Source organism: Pristis pectinata, chromosome 4, assembly GCF_009764475.1.
Source record: "Pristis pectinata isolate sPriPec2 chromosome 4, sPriPec2.1.pri, whole genome shotgun sequence".
Lineage (NCBI taxonomy): Eukaryota > Metazoa > Chordata > Chondrichthyes > Rhinopristiformes > Pristidae > Pristis > Pristis pectinata.
In genome coordinates this window covers 70,267,293-70,290,070 of record NC_067408.1, presented here as the reverse complement: position 1 = coordinate 70,290,070, position 22,778 = coordinate 70,267,293, and the positions used below count along the sequence as shown (strand labels likewise).

General features: G+C 42.3%; 1 protein-coding gene across 2 annotated transcripts in view; it reads left to right on the top strand.

Moving 5' to 3' along the window:
* Nucleotides 1-22,778, top strand: part of LOC127570061 (gamma-taxilin-like) — a 62,355-nt gene that overhangs the window by 8,814 nt on the left and 30,763 nt on the right. The gene's annotated exons all lie outside the window — the stretch shown is intronic.

Below are 22,778 nucleotides of genomic sequence, written 5' to 3'. Positions count from 1 at the left end.
CTTTTGCATTTGTACAGGGCCCTGGTGAGACCACTCCTGGAGTATTGTGTACAGTTTTGGTCTCCAGGGTTAAGGAAGGATACCCTGGCTATAGAGGGCGTGCAGTGTAGGTTTACGAGGTTAATTTCGGGGATGTCGGGACTGTCTTATGCTGAGAGGTTGGAGAGACTGGGATTGTACACGCTGGAATTGAGAAGATTGAGAGGGGATCTGATTGAAACATACAGGATTATTAAGGGATTGGACAAGATAGAGACAGGAAATATGTTCCAGATGTTGGGGAAGTCCAGGACCGGGGGCATGATTTAAGAATAAGGTCTAGGCCATTTAGGACAGAGGTGAGGAAAAACTTCTTCTTCCAGAGGGTTGTGAATTTGTGGAATGCACTGCCTCAGAGGGCAGTGGAGGCCAATTCTCTGGGCACTTTCAAGAAGGAGCTAGATAGGTTTCTTATAGATAGGGGAATCAAGGGATATGGGGACAAGGCAGGAACAGGATATTGATTGTTGAGGATCAGCCATGATCTCAAAATGGCGGTGCAGACTCGAAGGGTTGAATGGTCTACTTCTGCTCCTATTGTCTATTGTCATGTTTCTAGCAACAACATAGCAGGCCCACAACTTCCTAACCCATATGTCTTTGGAATGTGGGAGAAAACCGGAGCACCCAGAGGAAACCCACGCAGTCACGGGGAGAACGTACAAACTCCTTACAGACAGTGGACGGAATTGAACCGGATCATTTGGTCTGAAAGCACAGCAGCAGTTCTCACTTGCAGTAACAACACTGTGCTCTACTGCTGCCACTGCTGACTCCTCTGTAGTCTCTAAGTTGTTTGTCCCAGCTGGATGAACAGAAATTTCCTCCAACCAAAAGTCAGAAATTGGGTCATTAGAGTTTTAAGCAGGAACTAAAGATATTCTTCAACTTCCGATTTCATTATTTTCCGTGGCATCTACCTGAAGCTAAACCAGACTCTTTGCAACCTCTGTCATGCCTGATCATATATTTGTGCCGTCAGTCAGGCCATCTGTTTCCTTCACAGTGACATTGCTCTGCCTCTGTATTTGACTTGGTATGACTGTTGCTGGAAACTCTCAACCACACCTTTTGTAACCTTGTCTTCACTATTCTGACTAGCTTTCTTCATTCTGCCCTCCATAAACCTGAGACCATCCGAAGCTCTGTTGGAACCAATTCCTATTCACCCTTCACCCTTTTGCTTATTGATACTGTTGGCTTCCACGTAAGCAACAATTTAAAAATCCTCACCTTTACATTCAAATCCATCACTGCCTTGCTTGGGGGCTTCAAGCCTTAAGGTCAGGAATTCCTTCTACCTTTTTTTTCCTGTTAAGCTGCACGTTATAGCCAACTGGATGCACTTAAGTTTTTGGTCATCTGCCCTTATTTCTTCATTGGTGTCAAACTTTGATAGGGAGCTGTCAAATACATTAGGATGCCTTGTTATATTAATGATGCTATATTTAAGGTAGGTTGTGGTGTACGAAACAGCTTTTAGTATGACCTAGAGCTAGCATTAATACAAATGAATCATTCTAGTGTGTGAATCATACAATGGAAAAAGTAAGTAGGCATGTAATAGTGTTGATTGTGTCATTTGAAGCTCCAATTCTTGTAACTGAACAGCATTTATGAAAAATAACACATGGCCTGAAAGGACTTTCTTTACAATTATTTGATTCTATGAGAGTTTCAAAAGTTTTTGTTTGCCACATTTGTAGTTATGTATGCATATCGTTAAAACAAATGACTGGAATGGCGATTAATTTGCTCATTGCCTCCTAGAACTACAATAATACCTGAAGCTCTACTTTTGTTACAGAATCTTTTGACTTTCAATGATGTAAGTTTGAAAATGCTAATGGTAATTTGTTCTCTGAGCACGTTCTGTTTGAATTAGTGGAAGTTTAATAGTATTTGTAAGCAAATACTTATTTTACATGACTGGAATATGGATCAAATTATTTTTCCATGAGTTGCTGTGTAAATGATGATTTCAAATAACCTTTGTTGTCAACTTGATTGAGTTGATAGTACACTCTTGATTTAGAATTTTGTTGGTTTAAATCCCGCTCCAGGTCTTGAGTTCTTGAGCTTTGTTGATGTACCATTTTTGTACTGGAGGTGTACAGTGGACAGTTCCTTTGAATCATGTTTACGTTTTCCATTTGGTTATTTAAAGATGCCAGTAAGTGTACAGCAAGTCCAGTTAAAGCAATGAAGCTTGGCTTTATCCACACTGTTGTCTCTGGAGTTTTCTAAGGATCTATCCTTGGCCCTCTCTCCAATTCCTGACAATGCAGTGCATCTTGGCAAAACAATTAATGATGTCAGATTCCACATGTGTGCTGACAACATCCAGCTTTACCTCATTACCGTCTCTCTTCTGTTGTCAACCTTGTCTGTTGTCCAGTTCTGGATGAACCACTATTTCTTCCAATTAAACACTGGGTTTGACCAAAATCATGGTCTTCAAACTGCCCACCAGCAAACCCCCTTTTTGTTACTGTTCGCATTCTTTCCTTGGGTGCTATATCTGACTGAACCATTCTGTGCAATCTGTCTTATTGAACTTTGACTACAGCATGTTGGGAGTGGATGGAATATAAGCGTAGGGAAATCTTGCTACACGTGTGCAGAGCATTGACGAAACCTGGTGCACTGCAGTTTTGGTCTTAGGTTGGAATTTGCATGTGTTGGAAGCAGTTGAGCAAAGGTTCACCAGGTTGATTTCAAAGACACAGATTCTTAAGAGGAAGGGTTGTAAAGGTTTGACCTGTATTCTTTGGAGCTTAGAATAATGAGAGGTGATCTCATTGAAACCGACATGATTCTGAGCGGCTTGACGGTTGTTTACCCTCATGGGGAAATCTGGAACTGAGGACATTGTTTCAAAATAAGGTGTCACCCATTTAAGGGCAGGGGTTGAGCATGAATTTCTTCTGTGTGGCTTGTATCCTCTGACTTCCTGTTTCTTGCTTTTTCTTGTGTTCCTATTTTTGACTGAATTACTGAACACGTAACCTCTATGGCAAGAACTGACTAATTCCAGTGCTGTAAAACATCTCCACTGTTGCCTCAGCGCATCTGCTGCTCAAACTTTTATCCATGCTGTCTTCACTGTTGACTACGCCAAAGCTCTTCTGACAACCTCTGTACATTGTGTTCAGGCAGATTCTGAGCTGCTTGGCTCATAAACCTTGTCACAGCTCACTCGGGTGTTGCCTTGTTCTCACTGACCTGGCTTTGCTCCTGACGCTCAGCTTTCTTTTTAAGCTGTTCAACTTGTGTTCACATCATTCCATGGCCCTGTCCCTCCCCATTTCTCTAGCTCACTCCAGCCTACAACTCTTGAGAACAGAGTGTTCCTTTAACTTCAGCCCACTGCGGTTGCTGTGTTTGAGCTGTCAGTGCCCAAAGGTTTGGAATTCGCAGCTCTTTTCTATGCTAATTTTTTTTTTAACACTGAACCAAGTCCAAACCAGGCTCTTTTAGTCACTAGTCTTGATGTTCATTTTTTTTCCTGATTGCATTTGAGTGCCTTTAGATGTTATTATTTATTAAATGTTCTATAAAAGTGGAAGTTAATGTAGATTCCTGATGTATGGAATAATCTTTGGTCTGTGCTCTCTTATTGCCTAATCATAGACAAAATAGGGCTGTGAGCACCACACACAGTTCTCCAGATGTGCATCTGGCCAACAGCTTCTGAAACAACAATGCAGCTTCAGCTTTAACTTTATTTTTCCATCTGCTTATTTAATTTTGCTAGTTTTATCTACACCTTCTGTAGATTCAACCATGGGTATCTTTTCTATAAAATATGCTACACTTCCATCAAAATATACTTTGAGTAGCCAAAGATAGTTGGAAACCAGTTGGGAGTGGGTGACTAAAGAAACGGACTGAATAAGTTCAATTGTAGGTATTACTACCTTAATTTCTTTGTCTGTGTTCTGCCTTTAACATGTAGATTTGTACATTGCGTTTGGTTCAGTATTACTTCCTGTTTCCTGATCAGCAGCTCATCAAGTTGTGCGATAGTTTGCTGCCTTCTGTCACAAATGTCTCCCGGTTGTGATCTGCCTCAACCATCACCATCAATAAAGGGGTGTTGTACCCAGTATGTATACATTTTGCTTGAAAGTTCATTTTTAAGGAACTACCTCTAAATGGTCAATTTATAAATATTTTGTAAGCTGAAAGAACATTTATATAGCATTGTTTTAAGGTACACATTTAAATCACAGATCCCACAACATTCATACTGTACAATATGACTCAAAACTATGAGAAATTGGAGTAGGATTGGGCCATGTAGTCCCTTTTTTTTTGCCTGTTCTGTCGTGACTGATAGCTTGCCTCAGCACCAGTTTCCTACATTAACCCCATATCACTTAGTTCTAGATCTCTTTTTAGAAAAAAATCTATTGATTTCTGGGATCTACAAAAGTTCTTGTACTTGAACACTCTGTTTGTTCATTTAGAGGTCAACACCAAAATGTGTGCTGAGAATGTTACCAATTTGAATGGGATGTTGTACAGACTGGAGTGTACAGATTTCAATTGGTGTTGGCCTACCAGATCAGGATTTGGACACTGTAAGAAACACATCTAATCCAACAGAATGGTGAAAACATTTGTCACAGTACATGCTTTTTGGATTGTACTCTCAAACAGGAAGTTTCTTTTGCATATAAGTATCTAATGTACAGGGTTCAGTGAATGCCTCCCTAGTTGGTGGGGTAGTTACTGGTGTTGACCGGTGATTGTAATTCTGCTGCCTTGATTCTCTGCCTGCAGCTTTTTCCCTCTGCAATGAGCATGTTCAAATCTAAGAAAAATTGCAGTAATCTCTTTCTGATAAGCCTCTGTGCTCTCGATTCTGGGAGAAGAGCTCATCATTGATTATATACGCTGTTAGGTTAGAATGATTTTTTTTTAATGTGTATTGAAACAGGTGCTGGTTCCCCAAACAGCTTAGTTTATGCTCCTAAACACAGAAAAGTTATACTTGAAATTATTACATGGGGTTTGTTTAAATTTCTACCTCTGTAGTCTTTGACATTAAATGATTTTTAAGATTACCAGTTTGGGAGGGAAATGGGTTGATATTGCTGTGAACTTGAAGTTGAAACCTGTTGCTCCTCAGTTCTCACTGTCTAGACGTCTTACTTTAATTGCTTATTTCCAATTATAATCCTCAGCAAAGGGGTTTCCCGCGCAGTGGCCAAACATTTCACATGCAGAAATGAAAGCTACTTCATGGAGGTACTTGAAATGGTCCAGACTTAAATCCAATTGCTCAAGTAACAATGACATTGTTCAGTAACTTATGCTTGCTCTAGGGTTCCTTCTCTGAATCTTTCCATTTCTCTCTTGCTCTTACTTTGACCAAACTTTTAGTCATCTGTTCTAATGTCTCCTTTGGTCGCATGTCATTGTGACTTTCCTGCAGTGTCTTGAGATATTTCATCATATTAAAGGCAATGTGCATATGTGAGTTATTGAATGGGTAGGTAACAGAAATTCATTGAGTTCACACACAATGCATTGGTACTGTACTCATATCCATGGCACTTGTGTATGTTCTGTAGAAGTACAGAACAGTGAGACTAACAGAGCTTGCTATTGATAAAATGAAAGCTTATTAGCAATACACTAAGTCTGTGCACTTGAAGGTGAACATGGTAGTCAGAAATTTGATGTTTGAGGTGCCCTGCTCTTTCAGAAGCTGTATGATGATGGCATCCTCCGGAAACATCGAAATGTGTGTTGGCTTTTATTTTTGCATATTGCATACTTGTGAACTATGGCAGAACATGTTAGGGCTTGTTAATTCAAGCATGGTAAACTTCTACAAGCATGGACTCTAATTCATTTTGGGTTTAAGTATTGCTGGAGATTTTGCGATGGACACTCTGGTTTGAACGTAATTTTGCATTGAATTGACTATTTTAACTGGTTCAGGCCAGCAAGGATTCTTCAAGGGCAGCAGGCATGTCTGAGCCCCTTACAAGTTGTATGTCATCATGAGTTGGACTTGGAAATGTTTTGCCTTCCTTTCATCATTAGCACTACATCCTTGATTTCCCTTCACATGGCACTGTAAGATGGTAATGTGAGGTGCTGATGCCAATGCATCAGGTGGAGGTTTCTGACTCTCTTTGGTCGATAATTGATAAGTCATGACTATCGCATTGAATCAACATGACTTAAACTGCGTGCCACTCCTTTTATGCTTTGATTTGAATTCTGCTTCAGAAGACATCAAACAGCAGTACTGGAAGATGTCTTTCTTTTTCCTCTCATCTTGGAGATGTAAATGTTATGGGTGAGGGAAGACAAGACTTTTGAGAAGAGGGGAGAGCACAGCTCTGGAGCAACTTACTGCTGGGGAGCTGTTTATGTACTACCAGCAGATCTCTCAAACGCTGCTTTTGGTGAGGTAGAGGGGAGTGAGGTATTTGGAATGTTCAGGATTGGTTAGGTGGATAGATTTTTGTACGTAAAAGTGGCAAAAGATATGGAGTGGAGGTGCAGATCAACAATGATTTAATTTAGTGGTGGAGCAGGCTGAAGGACCCCTATGACCAGTGCTCCTTCCTTCAAGTCCTGTTAGAGATGGTTGTAACGCTGTGAAGTCGAGGGACTTTCTGTGCTCCTCGAGCTTGCCTAGGGGCCCTGATTTTGAGAGAGCTTGACTCCTCTTTTCATATTTTTCTTCACCAGAGTAAAGCAGTTCTACAGTTTTGTTGAGGTGAGCCTATGCCAAGGGGCGTTCTGATCATGTGTTCCAATTCCTGGGAATCTGTAAGTCTTGTTGAAGTTGATAACCATTGTTGTGTAACTTAGAAAACTATGACTACTTGGCACCAGCCCATTTAATAGGAATATTAACTGAACTGCACTTATGTAGGAATTACTCAAGTTTCAAAAGGTGCAAGAAATCCTCGAATCGAAAACTTATTTACTTAGTTACAGAGGCCATTTAGCCCACTGTAACCACACCAGATGTAACAACTATTCAGCCTAGCTCTCCCTGTAGACTTACAGCACTTTAAGTGTATATTTATAAGTTTAGTTTCTAAAATGTGATGGAGGTTTTCCCATGCTGTCTTTTTAGTCACAAATTCCCAATGTGATTCAGGTGAAAAACTTATGCTACAACCCCTCTCAAATCCTTCTGCCAATCACTGTAAATCCTTTAAGCTCTCTTTTAAGGGAAGTAAGTCCTCCTTCTCTTGGCTGGGCCTTTCATAATTTTATACAACTTAATTACATCACTTCTCACACTCCACTGTTCCAAGGAAAACAACCAGAGCCTGGCCAATCTTTCAGCATATCTAAAATTCTGGAGAACTGGCAAAATCATTTGATTATCCCTTCTGGATCCCCTCCTAGCACTTCTGCATGCTTGCTGGTAAAGTGGTGACCAGATCTATACACTGTTCTCTGGCCTAAGAACATTTTTTTTAACTAGTGTTGGCATTACATGATCTAAAGTAAATACTGTGCCCAATATCATTGCTGCTTGCTATCTTCTGGCACACAGTGAAGATTCACAGCTTCCAATAACATGTTCTTGTATCAAATGTTCATCTCATTCTTGAAAAGTTCTAAGTAAAGGAAGGATTTTACTCCACCTTTTACCACTTCCAAATGCCTGCCAGGTAATCCCAGTCCAGTAATTCATGTCAGATAGATCTCTGCAGTGAAATTTTGTTATGTACGTCGGATGTCAACAGCACATTAATACTAAGCACTCTGTCTTGGATTAGGACTGCAAGTAGTGCTTTAATTCTAAGTTTAAATTGTGAGACTCGTTCTCAGCTGGAGGTCATTTGTCCGAAGCATGTAGCAGGGGAGGCGCAGGGGAGACCCAGGTAGACAGGCCAGACTGCATCCACTGGATTGAATCCCAAATCTCAAGATTAGTATAGAAGGTAACTTGCTGAAAAAGACCACTCATCTTTGCCTATAGAGTTCTGATTGGTTCATGCCAAGCACTGATGGATGCCAGAGTGTGCACCCTTCAGGTCATTAAGGCTCAGTCACAAGGGTTAACCTTCAGTTTTCTTTTTGACAAGTTATACTATCCTACTTGCAGGCAGAGTTTGAGTGTCAATTGTCATTCCTTTATCATCACTGGCTCTAAGCCCTGGAACTCCCTAATAGTGGCATTTTGGGGGATCTTCATCACAAGGGCAGCAGTGATTCAAGGAGGTGGATCACCACTAGCCTCCCAAAAACAATTGGGGACGGTTCAAGTTTATTGTCATGGGCAAACGTACCCAGGGCATAAAAGTACCATGAAAATGAGCTTTTTGCTAATTTGCTTTATTCTGGCAACAGCACAGTACGTTATAAACATGACAACCATGTTACATAAACTTAAATTAACAAATTATTCATAACTTGCAGGACAGAATAAACAAAAAATAAACATAATGTAGCGACCCACCATCCAAGCAAACGAACCGGCTCGGCGGTTGGGTCGCGCGTCATCGAAGCGGCGAGGCCCAAGATGGCGGTGGGCCTTCGTCTTCCCCGAGCAACAGGGAGAACCCACGCGTGGGAAAGGTTTGATGACGTGGCGTATACGTCGTTGCCATTTTGAGTGGGTGGGAACAGGCTCTCTTAAAAGGCCCGCGCAAGGCAGGAAAATAAACCAGTTCTGTTCTGAAACTCTACGACTAGTGTCTTGTGTTCATTCTGCAGTAGCAACCGCTACAGTAACAATATTAGTGCAAGTTGAGGGAAATGTAGTCCGAGATAGAATTAGGGTTTCTCGGGTCAGTTCAGAAACCTGATGATAGTGGAGAAGAAGCTGTTGTTGAACCTTGTGATGTGGGGCTTCAGGCTCCTGGACCTCTGGCCTGATGGCAGCAATGAGAAGAGGGCATGGTTCGGATGGTGGAGGTCTTTAATGACGGATGTCACCTTCCTAAGACATCGCATCTTGTAGATGTCTCAATGGTGGGGAGGTGATGGGCAATAAATGTTGGCCTTGCCAATGACACCCAGATCACAAAGAAATGAATGAATTAAACAAGAAAAAGGCCTTGCCTGTCTCCATCCTGTCATTAATTCTTGGAATTTGTCTTATTAGTCATGAAGTTTCATGTCAATTAGATCTAAAATTACAGCCATGTTCAATATTCATCTTATAGAAGTGATATTCTGTGACAAAACTAGTTTTGGTAGTTCAGCTATCTTACTGACTGCAAAAATTAGTATCTGTTGGCTGTTTAAGCAGTTTAATGCTGTTACCTTGCTTTTCTTAAATCTAATCCAGTAAGATATTCAAATGAAAACTTTTGATCCATTTCAGGGTGATGATTCATGTTGCTTGCTTTGTATGAGTGAGTGATGTCTTATAGGTCACAGCAGTTAGCCTGCTTTAATAGTGAATACTGGACACCATTCAGAGCAAAAACAGTCTGCTTGATTGGCACCCCATTGATCACCCTAAACATTCATTCCATCCAGCACGCACATCATGGCTGCAGTGTGTACCATCTATAAAATGTAGCAGTGTTACTCATCCCAGCTACACCGACAGCACTTCCGCTAACGTGCCACCTCTACCAACAAGAGGGGCAAGGGCAGCAGATGCATGGAACACCAACCATCTGCAGGTTCCCTTCCAAGTTGGTCACTTTGGAAATTGTTCCTGGGTCCTTCATTGTTGCTGGGTCTAAATCCTGGATCCATGCCCAAAAGCATAGTGGGAGTACCTTCACTAGAAGGACTACAACGGTTCTCGAAGGCAGCTTAGCACTGCCTTCTTAAGGGCAACCTCGGATAGGTAATGAATGCTGATCTTTCCAGCAACACCTGGATCCTGAAAATGAATATTAAAATAAACTTTAGTGAGTCAGAGCATGTGCTTACCCTGAATCTTTGGGAGCTGCAAGTGAACTGTGAAAGAGCTACAGTACATCCAACTCTTGAGCTGGTCTATAAGTAAGAAAAACAGGGTATTGTCGAGGATGCTGTGAGGGTGAAAGCGTACAATATACTGTATGTGATCCAAAGCTCAACTCAGGGTTGCAAATGTTCTGGTTTGGTTTCAGTTTCACACAGATGCTACGGAGAAGGATGAGTTTGCTGGTGGTACTGGTAACCAAAAGGGGGACAGATTTGGGCTTTCAAGGACATCATAGAGGAGAGAGGCTCAGGGAGTGAATTCTCTGTTGTCTTGTGTTTATATTAACTGTTGGTATGCAGAAACTTGTGTTTCACTTAGCATTCATAATAAAATAAGACTGGAGTAAAGTGCTTAGAATATTTTCATACTGAGGTTATTGTTCACGTGTTGTTCTTTGTGCCAGATGTTGTTTTTGTCCCTTTACCCCCATGGTAAAGAACTGGCTTTGTTGTGCTGGGACTGCTAGCCCAAAAAAGTGTCCAAAACAGCTGGCAGCAACTTCAACACAAACCCATCCGTTCACCTAAATCACTGTTCATGGGAGCTAAAAGCAAGAAGTCCGCCAGGCCTTGGCATGTCTGGGAAATATACTCCAGTTTTTTTGTGCTGCACAAGCTGGCAAAATTAATGCAATGCAGTTCTCCATTCACTTGAGATTTCTGATTGGTTTGTTGCGATTGATGCTGCAGGCTGTGAGCACTTGATCGCTCCTGACTCTGAGCCAGCTGAGGGGGAGTGCATATAATGGGTCTGTGACTCCTTCATGCAATAATATCAGGAAGACTTCAAGGCATTTTAACAGGTGGATGATCAGCTAGTGCTTGAGAAAGAAGCTCCAAGCAACCCAGCCTGGCGCATTTATGAAGGCGGCATAATTTGCTTTTAATCTTGTCTTTTTAATTGAGGCATTAAGCATGCCTGCTCCTCATCTACATTACAATATAACATTTCAGTGTCACTGTCAATAATACCTGTGTTTCTACAGCATGGGTAAATGTTTCAGATTTTGTTGATGTTTCAGTGTATAAATCCAGATGGTGTTAGTGGTGGGTCAGTTAGAACTCTCATCTCTGGAACAGAAGGTTGTGGTTCCACTCCAGAGCCTTGACTACATAACCTAGTCCACCATTACAAAGCAGAACTAGCGGGGAGGGAGGGGACTGAATGACGCACCATTAAATTGAGGCTGTAACTCCACTGGTAATCCCATAGCACATTTTTGAAGAGGAAGAGAGTGCTGCTGGATATCTGAGCCAAAGTTTGTCAAAAATGGTTAACAGAATGTCTGACTTGTTATTTCTGGTGAAAATGCCACTGATAACTGCAAGTTCCATCTTTGCAGCCTTTGCCAAGGAGATGCCTTGTTTTTTTTAAACTAGGCTATCCCTGAAAGGTGGGTGTTGGAGAGCTTGCTAGCACCTAATCAGCTGGAGTGGAAAGATTAGGAAAGGGCCAGGCATATGGTTGTAAAGAATACTTTATAAAGGCTCAGAGTGCATGTTCCAGAAAATAGTGAGATGGTTGCACTGGGAGATCAGAGTAACAGCGTTGCAGCTCAATGTTATGCATTACCAGATCAAGCCTGGATGAGCAACTAGCCTGCAGGAAGTGTAGCTGGGAGCCACATGGAAAATAATGTTAGTTCGGTTTATTTATCGCTCAGTATGGAGGTTGCCTGTCCATTAATTCGTATGTAACAGCAGTCCTGGAATCAAGGGATTGTGGGGGAATCCCAGGTTTAAATTGTCAGATTGAGAAAATAAGCCCATGCTAATGGAAAAATTTCCACATAAATGAAGGAAAGGCAGAGGTCAAGGCTGGTGCTTTAAAGAATTCTAGAAATGGTGTGAGAGGAGACCATTACAGGAAACTTAGTGGAAACTGTGTGATGGGTGGGAGTGGAGCCAATTTTTTGAAGGGTGATGGACCCCAATAGGTTGAGTATGCAGTAATTTACATCTTTGGTGAGTTTGCCCGATGTGCTTTTCATACTGTGGCAGGGTAGAAATTGGACCAGGGTATTCGGAGAAGGAACTGTGGAAGAGGTGAGCAACCATCTTCTGTTGCTGCTTCAGTGACTTTCCATTCATCGTAAGGTCAGAAGTAGGATTGTTCTCTGATTACACTATGTTCAGTTCCATTTGCTGCAACTCAGAAAATGAAGCAGTCCATGACTACGCACAACAGGACCCAGGTATGAGGTAATAAGTGGTAAATAACATATGTGCCAAGCAGTAACCATCTCCAAAACCACCTACCCTCAGCATTCAATGATATCCTCCAGGGAGCTATTAGTGAATGGAAAATTTAAATGAACCAGCCACACACATGCCTTGGGCACAATTGCAAATCATTGGCTGGGTATCCTTTTGGTAAGCTATATACCTCCTGACATCTGGAGGCCTGTTCACCATCTATAAGGCACAAGTTGGGAGCAATATATAGCACAATATAGATTAACAATATTTGAAACTTGATACTATTCAGGATAAAGCAATCCACCCAATCAGCACCCCATCCATCAATCTAAACATTCATTCTCCACCAGCGAGGGCTGCGGTGCGTACCAGTTACAAAATATACCGTGTTTACTTGTCTAGGCCTCTTGGACAGCACCTCCCAAACCCATGACCTCTACCACCAAGAACAAAAACACAATGCTATCACTTCGAGATTCCACTCCAAGATGCACACCTTCCTGCTTTGGAGCTATATCACTGCTTCATCATCAATGAGTCCAAATCCTGACACTCCCTTCCCAGTCACACTCTGGGACTACCTTCAGAAGACTGCATTTCAAGCAGACATTCTGCTAAATTGAATTTAGGGATAGATAATAAATACTGACGTTGCCAACTCTTCCCACATTCCCCAGAAAAACTTGTCAAGATCAGGAGTGCACATTTTTCAGCTCTGGTAACCAGTTGCATTGCTGCTGCTTTTGAAGTTTCCAATTCTGTGATTATATTAAAAATGGTTCAAGGTGCACAACAATGGCTAGTTATTCTAATATAGTTTAGAAATATAATGTTGGGACCCAGCAGGCCTATGCAATTTAATATAAAGCATTTGCACTCTGTAAATACTTCATATTTTTTTAAAAATTGAGATCCTGTTTTACGTTCCCACATCTTAGAACACAGAACAGCACAGGAACAGGCCCTTCAGCCCACAATGTTGTGCCAAACCAATTACATTAGTAATAAAATGCCCAACTAAACTAATCCCTTCTGCCTATACAACGTCCATATCCTACCATTTGCCTGCACCACACCCCAGGCAGCGCATTCCAGGCACACACCACTCTCTGTATATTTAAAAAAAACTTGCCTTGCACATTTCCTGTGAACTTGCCCCCCTAGCGCCTTAAATGCCTGCCCTCTGGTATTAGATGCTTCAACTCTGGGGGGGGGGGGGAAAAGATCCTGGCTGTCTACTCTATCTATGCTTCATAATCTTATAAACCTTTATCAGATCTCCCCTCAGCCTCCCCCACTCCAGAGAGAACAACCCATTTGCTGCTATTTGATAAAACAAAATATTTAAAATCTCCTGTATGAATGTGGGTTGGGAATTTGTTCACACAAACTGCTTCAATTCCTTGCTCTGAGGATTTATAGTTTTTCTCCCCCCCAATATTTGTTACTGTGAGTTTCATTGCCATGGTGTGACATAGTACAAGATTATATGTTAACAATTAGTGATTTTTAATCTTTTGTCTGTTAAGAAATATACATAAGATGATATTCAATAATCAGATAATTCATAATCCATTAACTATTCTCATCTACTTGAGTTCATTTTAGTTTAGGCTCACTATGTGATGGGGGTCACTTTACATTTAATTTGCAGTGTTCCGTGTTGCTAAGAGTTGGGAAAAGTTTTACTTAAGGTTATTTGCTTACAAGGAAATACAAGATGCTAGTTAATAATAGATGTTCATTGTATCAAACTCCAAGACCTAGGGCTCAACACCTCCCTCTGTAACTGGATCCTTGACTTTCTAACCAACAGACCACAATCAGTGAGGATAGGCAGCAATACCTCCAGCGCGATTATTCTCAACACTGGTGCCCCACAAGGCTGCATCTTCAGCCCTCTACCCTACTTATACACTCATGACTGTATGGCCAGATGCTGCACTAAACTCCATCTACAAGTTCGCAGATGATACTACCGTTGTAGGCCGTATCTCAAACAGCAATGAGTCGGAGTACAGGAAGGAGATAGAGAGCTTAGTGACATGGTGTCATGACAACAACCTTTCCCTCAATGTCAACAAAACAAAAGAGCTGATCATTGACTTCAGGAAAGGTGCTACATCAATGGTGCTGAGGTTGAGAGGGTTGAGAGCTTCAAGTTCCTGGGAGTGAACATCGCCAATAGTCTATCCTGGCCAAATCACATAGATGCCACTGCCAAAAAAGCTCACCAGCACCTCTACTTCCTCAGAAATTTGGTTTGTCCCCTTTGACTCTCGCCAACTTTTATCAATACACCATAGAAAGCATCCTATCTGGATGTATCACAGCTTGGTACAGCAACTGCTCTGCCCAGGACCGCAAGAAACTGCAGAGTTGTGGACACAGCCCAGCGCATCGTGGACAAAGCCTCCCCTCCTTGGATTCTGTCTTTAATTCTCGTTGCCTTGGTGAAGAAGCCAGCATAATCAAAGACCCCACCCACCCGGGTCTTTATCTCTTCTCTCGTCTTCCATCGGGTAGAAGATACAGGAGCCTGAGGGCACATACCACCAGACTTGGGGACAGCTTCTACCCCACTGTGATAAGACTATTGAACGGTTCCCTTATATGATGAGATGGACTATGACCTCACGATCTACCTTGTTGTGACCTTGAACCTTATTGCACTGCACTTTCTCTGTAGCTGTGACACTTTACTCTGTACTGTTATTGTTTTTACCTATACTACATCAATGCACTCTGTACTGACTCAATGTAACTGCACTGTGTAATGAATTGACCCGTACGATCGGTTTGTAAGACAAGCTTTTCACTGTACCTCAGTACAAGTGACAATAATAAACCAATATCAATATCTTGTCTGCATGTTTTTATAATGGCCTCTGGGATCAGGCTGTCTCTAATTGTTGTTTCATTGCTCAAGGAAAGCCTTTTGTTAAATCTCCAAAATGCAGTCAAAAACTCTAATGTTTTCACTCTGCAACAAGGAATATTTTCTGTGCTGGGGCACAGCTGGTAGAGCTACTGCCTCTCAACTTCAGTGACTCGGATCAGTGCCTGATCTCGAGTGCTGGCTGCATGGAGTTTGTACGTTCTCCCTGTGACAATGTGGATTTTCTCAGGTGTTCTGGTTTCACTGTCACACAACTCAGCAACAGGCCCTTCGGCCCAGTGTGTCCATGCCGACCATCTATACAAGTCCCTTTTACCAGCACTTGTCCATAGTCTTCCATGGCCTGGCGATTCAAGTACTCGTTCAGTTACTTACTAAACTTCTGTGAGAGTACCTCCATTTACCACCACCTCCAACTGTGGGCTCCAGATTCCAGTCACCCTTGGGGTGAAAAACAATTTCTCAGATCCCCTCTAATCCACTTAGTCCTCACTTTAAAATCTATTCCTCTGGTTTTTGACACCTCTGTTATGAGAGAGAATTTCTCATTGTCCACCCTTTCTGTGCCCCTCAAGTTTGTACACCACTTCCTTCAATCTTGTACACTGCCACATTCCAGAGACGTTCATGTTGGTAGGTTGATGGGTGAATGTAACTCGGTTGTAGCATGTAGGTGGGTGGAAGTGGGTTCCTAATGGTCAGCATAGACTCGGTGGGCTGAGGGGCCTGATTCTGTGCTTTTTGACTATGTATCTCCCTGTCAGTCAAATGGTTGCCAAACTACTCTCAAAGCCAATGCCTACCCCTTTTTGGTTTCAATTCCTCCCTCTCCCCACTGCCACCCCTTCAAAGAAGCCAATTAGGTATGCCTAACCTACATGGCTTTTAAATAATCCATAGCCCACTAGATTTTAAAGTTGGCTCATTGGTTGGTCTGAAAGTAGGGAAACGACCCCTGAACACATACCTATAACTGACTGTAAGCCCTTATTTGTTTTAGAACCTGATGACTTGATGGACATTGTTGGACCAATTCCATGCTTTTCCTGGTAATAGAGTAGTTCACATAAGGGAACCAGAGCCAGAAACGTGCTGTTGGGTGTATCTCATTCCCAACAATACTCGCAGAAGATTATTTGCACTTGAAGTCTTGATTTAATTTACAAGTAACTTTGACTGAGAAAACTTTAAAAAGCACAGATTTGACCCAGGAATTAGAATCTGATTTGTTATCACTGACATATGATGTGAAATTTGTTGTTTTGTTGCAGCAGTACAGTGCAAGACACAAATCTATAAATTACAAAAAAGTGCAAAAAATAAGGAATAATGAGGTAATGTTCATGGACTGTTCAGAAATCTGGCAGAGGGGAAGAAGCTGTTCCTGAATCATTGAGTTTGGGTCTTCAGGATCCTGTACCACCATCTCTATGGTAGTAATGAGAAGAGGGCATGTCCCAGATGGTGAGGGTCCTTAATAGTAGATGCTGCCTTCTTGAGGCACCGCCTCTTGAAGATGCACTCAATGGTGGGGAGGGTTGTGTCCGTGATAGAATTGGCTGAATGTATTACCCTCTGCAGCCTCTTGCAATCCTCTGCATTGGAGGCTCCATACGAGGCTCTGATGTAACCAGTCAGGATGCTCTCCACTGTACATCTATACAAATTTATAAGAGCCTTTGGTGACGTACCTAATCTCCTCAAACTCCTAACGAATTAGAGCTGCTGGCATGTCTTCTTCATGATTGCAGTAATGTTTTGGGCCCAGGATAGATCCTCTGAGATGTTGACGCCCATGAACTTGAAGCTGCTCACCCTTTCCGCTGCTGATGCCTCAATGAGGACTGGTGTGTGTTCTCCTGACTTCCCCTTCCTGAAGTCCACAATCAGTTCCTTAGTGTTGCTGATGCTGAGCGTGAGGTTGTTGTTGCGAATTTATCTCACTCCTGTAAGCTTCCTCATCGCCATCTGAGATGGAATCACAAATAGACCTGTTCCGGTTAACTCTTCAAAAATGTCAGTTTCTTTTTGCCAAGGTAGGGGATTTAAAACTACAGGACCGAGATTTAAGGTGAGAGGGGAAAGATTTAAAGGGGATCTGATGGGTAGGTTTTTCATACGGTGGTGGGTATGTGGAACGAGCTGCCAGAGGAACTGGTTGAAGCAGGTACAGTTACTACATTTAGAAGACATTTGGACAGGTATATCGATAGGAAAGGCTTGGAGGGATATGGCCAAAAGCAGGCAAATGGGATTAGTATAGGTAGGCATCTTGGTTGGCATGGATGAGTTGAGCTGAAGGGTCTGTTTCTATGCTGTATAACTATGAATTTATATGCTGGAAAAGCATAATCTGGGTATGGCTTGGTCTAAGGGACACCATTTATTTGTGGGTAGCAGGTATTCTACCAGTTGGATGCTTCCATTCTGATGTGGTGATAGTGGTAGCAGCGGATGTGGGATGTTTAGATGTTCAGCCAGGTTTGTCACACCTTGGACACAATTGTTCAGTTGAACTAATGGCAAGCCACTGAAATGAATTAGAAGTTCATAAGCCAGAGCTATTAGGAAAGAGCAAGGAGAAAAGAATTCATTCAATAGCTTAATTTTTTAAAAAAAACAGCATAATAGACTAACCAGCTGTCATCTGTGCTCTATTATTTTATTCAGCTATGTAAGAATTGAAGTTGAAGTAGAAGTAGGCCATTCAGCTCAAACAATCAATGAGATAATTTACCTCCAGGCCACTTTGCTGCAGTAATCCCATTTCTCCGGAGTTACTTAATATCGAGCAACATTTAATGGCTTGACATTTTGTATCTCAGTTCAAGTATTAAGTTTAAAAGTAGTATTTCCCTTGTGGTGTTCCTGATATGTTTTGTCATCCATTCCTTTTTTATGCTTTTTCTCTGTATTGACTGCAAGTGGGTGTTGTTTATAGGGATTATTGGAAAGAATTCAATCTACTTTTTCATCATTTTCTTCCCCCCACCCTCCAGATTCACCCATACCCCTACATTCTAGGGGGCAACTTAGAGTTAACCTACCAACCTTAGCTTGTTAGGGATGTGAGAGGAAATAGAGCACCAGGAAGAAACTTACGACCACAGAATTTGCAAAGTCCACACAGATAAGGGAATTGAGGGCTATGGGGATCTAACACAGGAGGAGTTGAGGCCTGGGGGAGATCAGCCACAATCATATTTAGGAATCCTACGGCAAGCAGCTCTCCTCCTAACTCCCCAAAGTCTATCGACTATCTACAAGGCCTGAGTCAGGAGTGTGGTGGGATACTCTCCACTTGCCTGGACGAGTGCAGCTTCAACAGCACAAGAAGCTCGACACCATACAGGACATAACAGTTCACTTTAGGCACCCCATCCACAACCATTAATTCACTCCACCACTGACACACAGTAGCAACAGTTTGTACCATCTGTAGGATGTACTGCAGTGACTCAGCAAGACTCCTTAGACAGTACCTTCCAAGCCCACAACCTCTACCAGCTAAAAGGACAAGGGCAGCAAAACCACCACCTGGAAGTTGCCCTCCAAGCCACACACCATCCTGACCTGGAAACATATCACTGCTCCTTCACCGTCACTGGGTCAGAATCCTGGAACCCAGCATTGTGGGTATACTCGCATCTCGGGGACTGCAGCAGTTCAAGAAAGCAGTGCACTGCCATCTTCTCAAGGGCAACTAGGGATGGGTAATTAAATGCTGGCTTAGCCCGTGAAGCACCACATCCCTTGAACACAAAAAAAAATGAAAATAATATTGAATGCTGGGGCAAGCTTGAGGGACCCCTGTGGCTTACTCCTGATCCTATTTTCTTGTGCTTGTATACTTTTTTTTATATATAGGTTCCTGCTAATGCTCTTGCATACACATGGAAAATTGCTTATTTGTCATGATCTGAATGTTAGAAAGTCTGACGAAATACTGAATATCCTTAAGGCAAAGGAGAGTTTTTTTGATAAACAAGGGAGTGGAAAGATTACCAGGGACAGAGAGGATTTGAGGTTGCAGTCAGATCACCTACAATCTTGTAGAATGGAAGAGCAGTTTCTGCTCTAACTCCATCTACAAGTTTGCAGATGATACCACCGTTGTAGGCCATATCTCAAACAGCAATGAGTCAGAGTACGGGAAGAAGATAGAGAGCTTAGTGACATGGTGTCATGACAACAACCTTTCCCTCAATGTCAACAAAACAAAAGAGCTGGTCATTGACTTCAGGAAAGGGGGAGCTATACATGCACCTGTCTACATCAATGGTGCTGAGATTGAGAGGGTTGAGAGTTTCAAGTTCCTGGGAGTGAACATCACCAACAGCCTGTCCTGGTCAAATCACGTAGAAGCCACAGCCAAGAGAGCTCACCAGCCCCTCTACTTCCTCAGGAGGCTAAAGAAATTCGGTTTGTCCCCTTTGACACTCACCAACTTTTACAGATGCACCATTAAAAAGCATCCTATCTGGATGCATCACAGCTTGGTACAGCAACTGCTCTGCCCAGGACCGCAAGAAACTGCAGAGAGTTGTGGACATAGCCCAGTGCATTACGGACACCAGCCTCCCCTCCTTGGACTCTGTCTTTACCTCTCGCTGTCTTGGTGAAGCAGCCAGCGTAATCAAAGGCCCCACCCTCCTGGGATATTCTCTCTTCTCTTCTCTCCTCTTCCATCGGGTAGAAGATACAGGTGCCTGAGGGCACGTTCCAACAGACTTAAGGGACAGCTTCTACCCCACTGTGGTAAGACTATTGAACGGTTCCCTTATACGATGAGGTGGACTATGACCTCACGATCTACCTTGTTGTGACCTTGCACCTTATTGCACTGCACTTTCTCTGTAACTGTGACACTTTACTCTGTACTGTTATTGTTTTTACCTATACTACATCAATGCACTCTGTACTGACTCAATGTAACTGCACTGTGTAATGAATTGACCTGTACGATCGGTTTGTAAGACAAGCTTTTCACTGTACCTCAGTACAAGTGACAATAATAAACCAAAACCAATACCAATACCAGTTTCAAGGGGCTGAGTGGCCTAATTCGTAAATATGTTTGTCTTTCTCGATTCTTCACCAGAGTCTCAGAAGAATATGGAGGAGAAATAATCCTCCCTTCTGCACCCCACTTAAAAAAAACATCTGGTTCCTAATCATTTTATAATTTCAGCCTCCGTGTGCCTTGCTCATCTCCTTAATTTGACAAGTTAACTGTCACACTTTTCCCCTCCTTCCCCAAGATGATGCACAGTAATTCCCTGTTGTGAGGGGCTGGGAGGTCACCTGTGCTCAGGCATTTACCTGAGGCATTGCACAGTTGACAGATTTAACAAGTGGCCTGACTGACTCACACAAAATGACTCGTTTTGAAATTGAAACGATCAGCTTGAGCTGCGAGCTTGATTCATCCTGTGGGTGTATTATGGGTGTGAGCTTATGCCTTCACACTCTCTTACAAGACAGAATTAGCACATCAGTGTGTACATGTTAACTTCCCCACTGCTGTTAGTGTCAAATCAACAGCGGCTGCTCCCACCCCTGCCTTGGAGCTGTCCTTCATTGAATTAAAGCTGTGGATTTTAGCAGTAACGAGAAACAGGGTTTCTTTCTGCATTGCATACTGAGGTGAGCTCTAAACCAATTGTTTCTACCATATGCTGAATTCTTGCTAAGAAAGGAGTTACTACAAGACGAGGAGATCTCCAGCAGGACTAGCAGCAGAGGATTCGGTGAATTCTGCCGAGGCAAGCAGAGCTTTGGGTCAGTCTGTGACTCTTAACTATATGATTGTTGGAGGCCTTTGGCTAGTGCACCTTCTGGGCAAAAAAAAACACTTGCTTGGATTTTGCCAGGAATTCTTGTGTGTAAACTATTACTTTGGAAAGTGCAGTCAGAAGGATGCGAGTTTTGTCTTGATGTTAGTCCCCTCCAGACCTAATTACTCTGAAGAATTCCTGGCCACCCTCCTATGTTCTGCCCTCCAACAGCCTGAGGTAGCCCAAAATTCTGCTGCCTATTTTGGCCATCACCCTTGTGGTTGCTGACCTATATTGGCAATGTCTTTATCTAATCCTTGTCCTTAATTTCGAACTTTCCATGGCCTAGTATGTCCCTATTTCTGTAGCACCCTGCAGGTCCACAACCCTGTGCTCCCATTTGAGAGATCCTAATTTTAATCTCTCCCACTGTTGCCAGCCATAACTTTGGTTGCCAAGGCTTGGGCTATGGAATTCCCTCCCTAAACCTCTCCTTCCCTCTAGTTTTCCGTTCTCTAAGGTGCTGTTTAAAGCCCAACTCTTTGACGAAGCTTTGCTCATCCGGGCTGCTATCTTTTCTGTGGTTTGTTGTCAAATTTTGTTGGTAATCCTCATCCGAATCACCTTGGGACATTTTACATTGCTTAACAAAGGTTCTATATGAATGCAGGTTGTTGTTGAGCTGACATTTCAGTGATCCAGTGAGAGGCCATTTTGGACCAAATGTATGAAAGCCAGGTTCCATTTTCCAGTCCCATTGAAATAAATACATTGTCTGGAATCACCCAGCAGGTCAAGCAACATCAGTAGAGAAAGGAACAAAGTTCATGTTTTGGGTTAATGACCCTGGTCTGATGAAGGGTCATTGATTCGCAACATTAACTCTGTTTCTCCCTTCATAGATGCTGCCTGACCTGCTGAATATTCCCAGCACTTTGTTTTTTATTTCTGATTTCCATTATCTGCACGTCCTTACTAGTCCCTGTAGTTCTACTGGCCATTTCGATTTTCCTAGGCACAGTTTGAGGAAGAGTACTGAGTGTCCTTATGTTCTGATCAGCATTATGACGTGAGCCATGTGGAGTTTGATGCTTGATGTTGAGTTAGCGCCGTTGCTATTAAATGGAGCAGGCTATTCTGTTATCAGTATTTCCTATCTGTAGTCTTTGATTTAGTGGAATCGGCCTCGATATGGTTTGCCCTGTTTGGTGCCCATTAATGCACCTGCCATTTCAGTTTCATTCTTCTGTCTGCCAGGGACTTGCACTAATAGCCTGAAATCTGTTGACAATATGGTCAAGAATGAATCCAGGCTTTTCCAGGTATGCAGCTGTTTGACTATGGAAGGTTAACTGAGCTGGGTCTGCATCGAATTTGCTGGAAATCTGAGATTCAAGTGCAGTTTTAAAACTGAATAATTCTGGGAAAGTATTTTGATGTGACTTGCACTAAAGCAAAATTTTTGTCTGTGTTGTCATGCGGTTATGTTCTCTTGCCAAATATGTCAAGCAGTTTGGTGGTCATGATCCACTGTGATCACCATTGGACTGTTCATGAACTGGTGCCAGTGACCTTTTTGATGTGAGCGTTGATTTTTTTTTTCCAAATCCCATTACACTCACTCTACTATGTTTTACCCTTTAATTTGCATATCAGTTTCCCAGAATAAGCAAAATCACATGTTTTCTTTTCCCCCATTTTAAAATAGCACTTTGTTTACTGATTACCATTTTTAAAAGCAATACAAATCATAAATACGGCAAAGCTGCAGAATGTGCGCAAATTATTTGTTCCTGGAGATAAAGTGCATCAACCAGTCCTTACACCCAGAACCAGCTTTTTCATGTTTTTAACAGTTAAATCTGCTACATTTTAACATATTGGTTTATTATTGTCACTTGTACCAAGGTACAGTGAAAAACTTGTCTTGCATACTGATCATACAG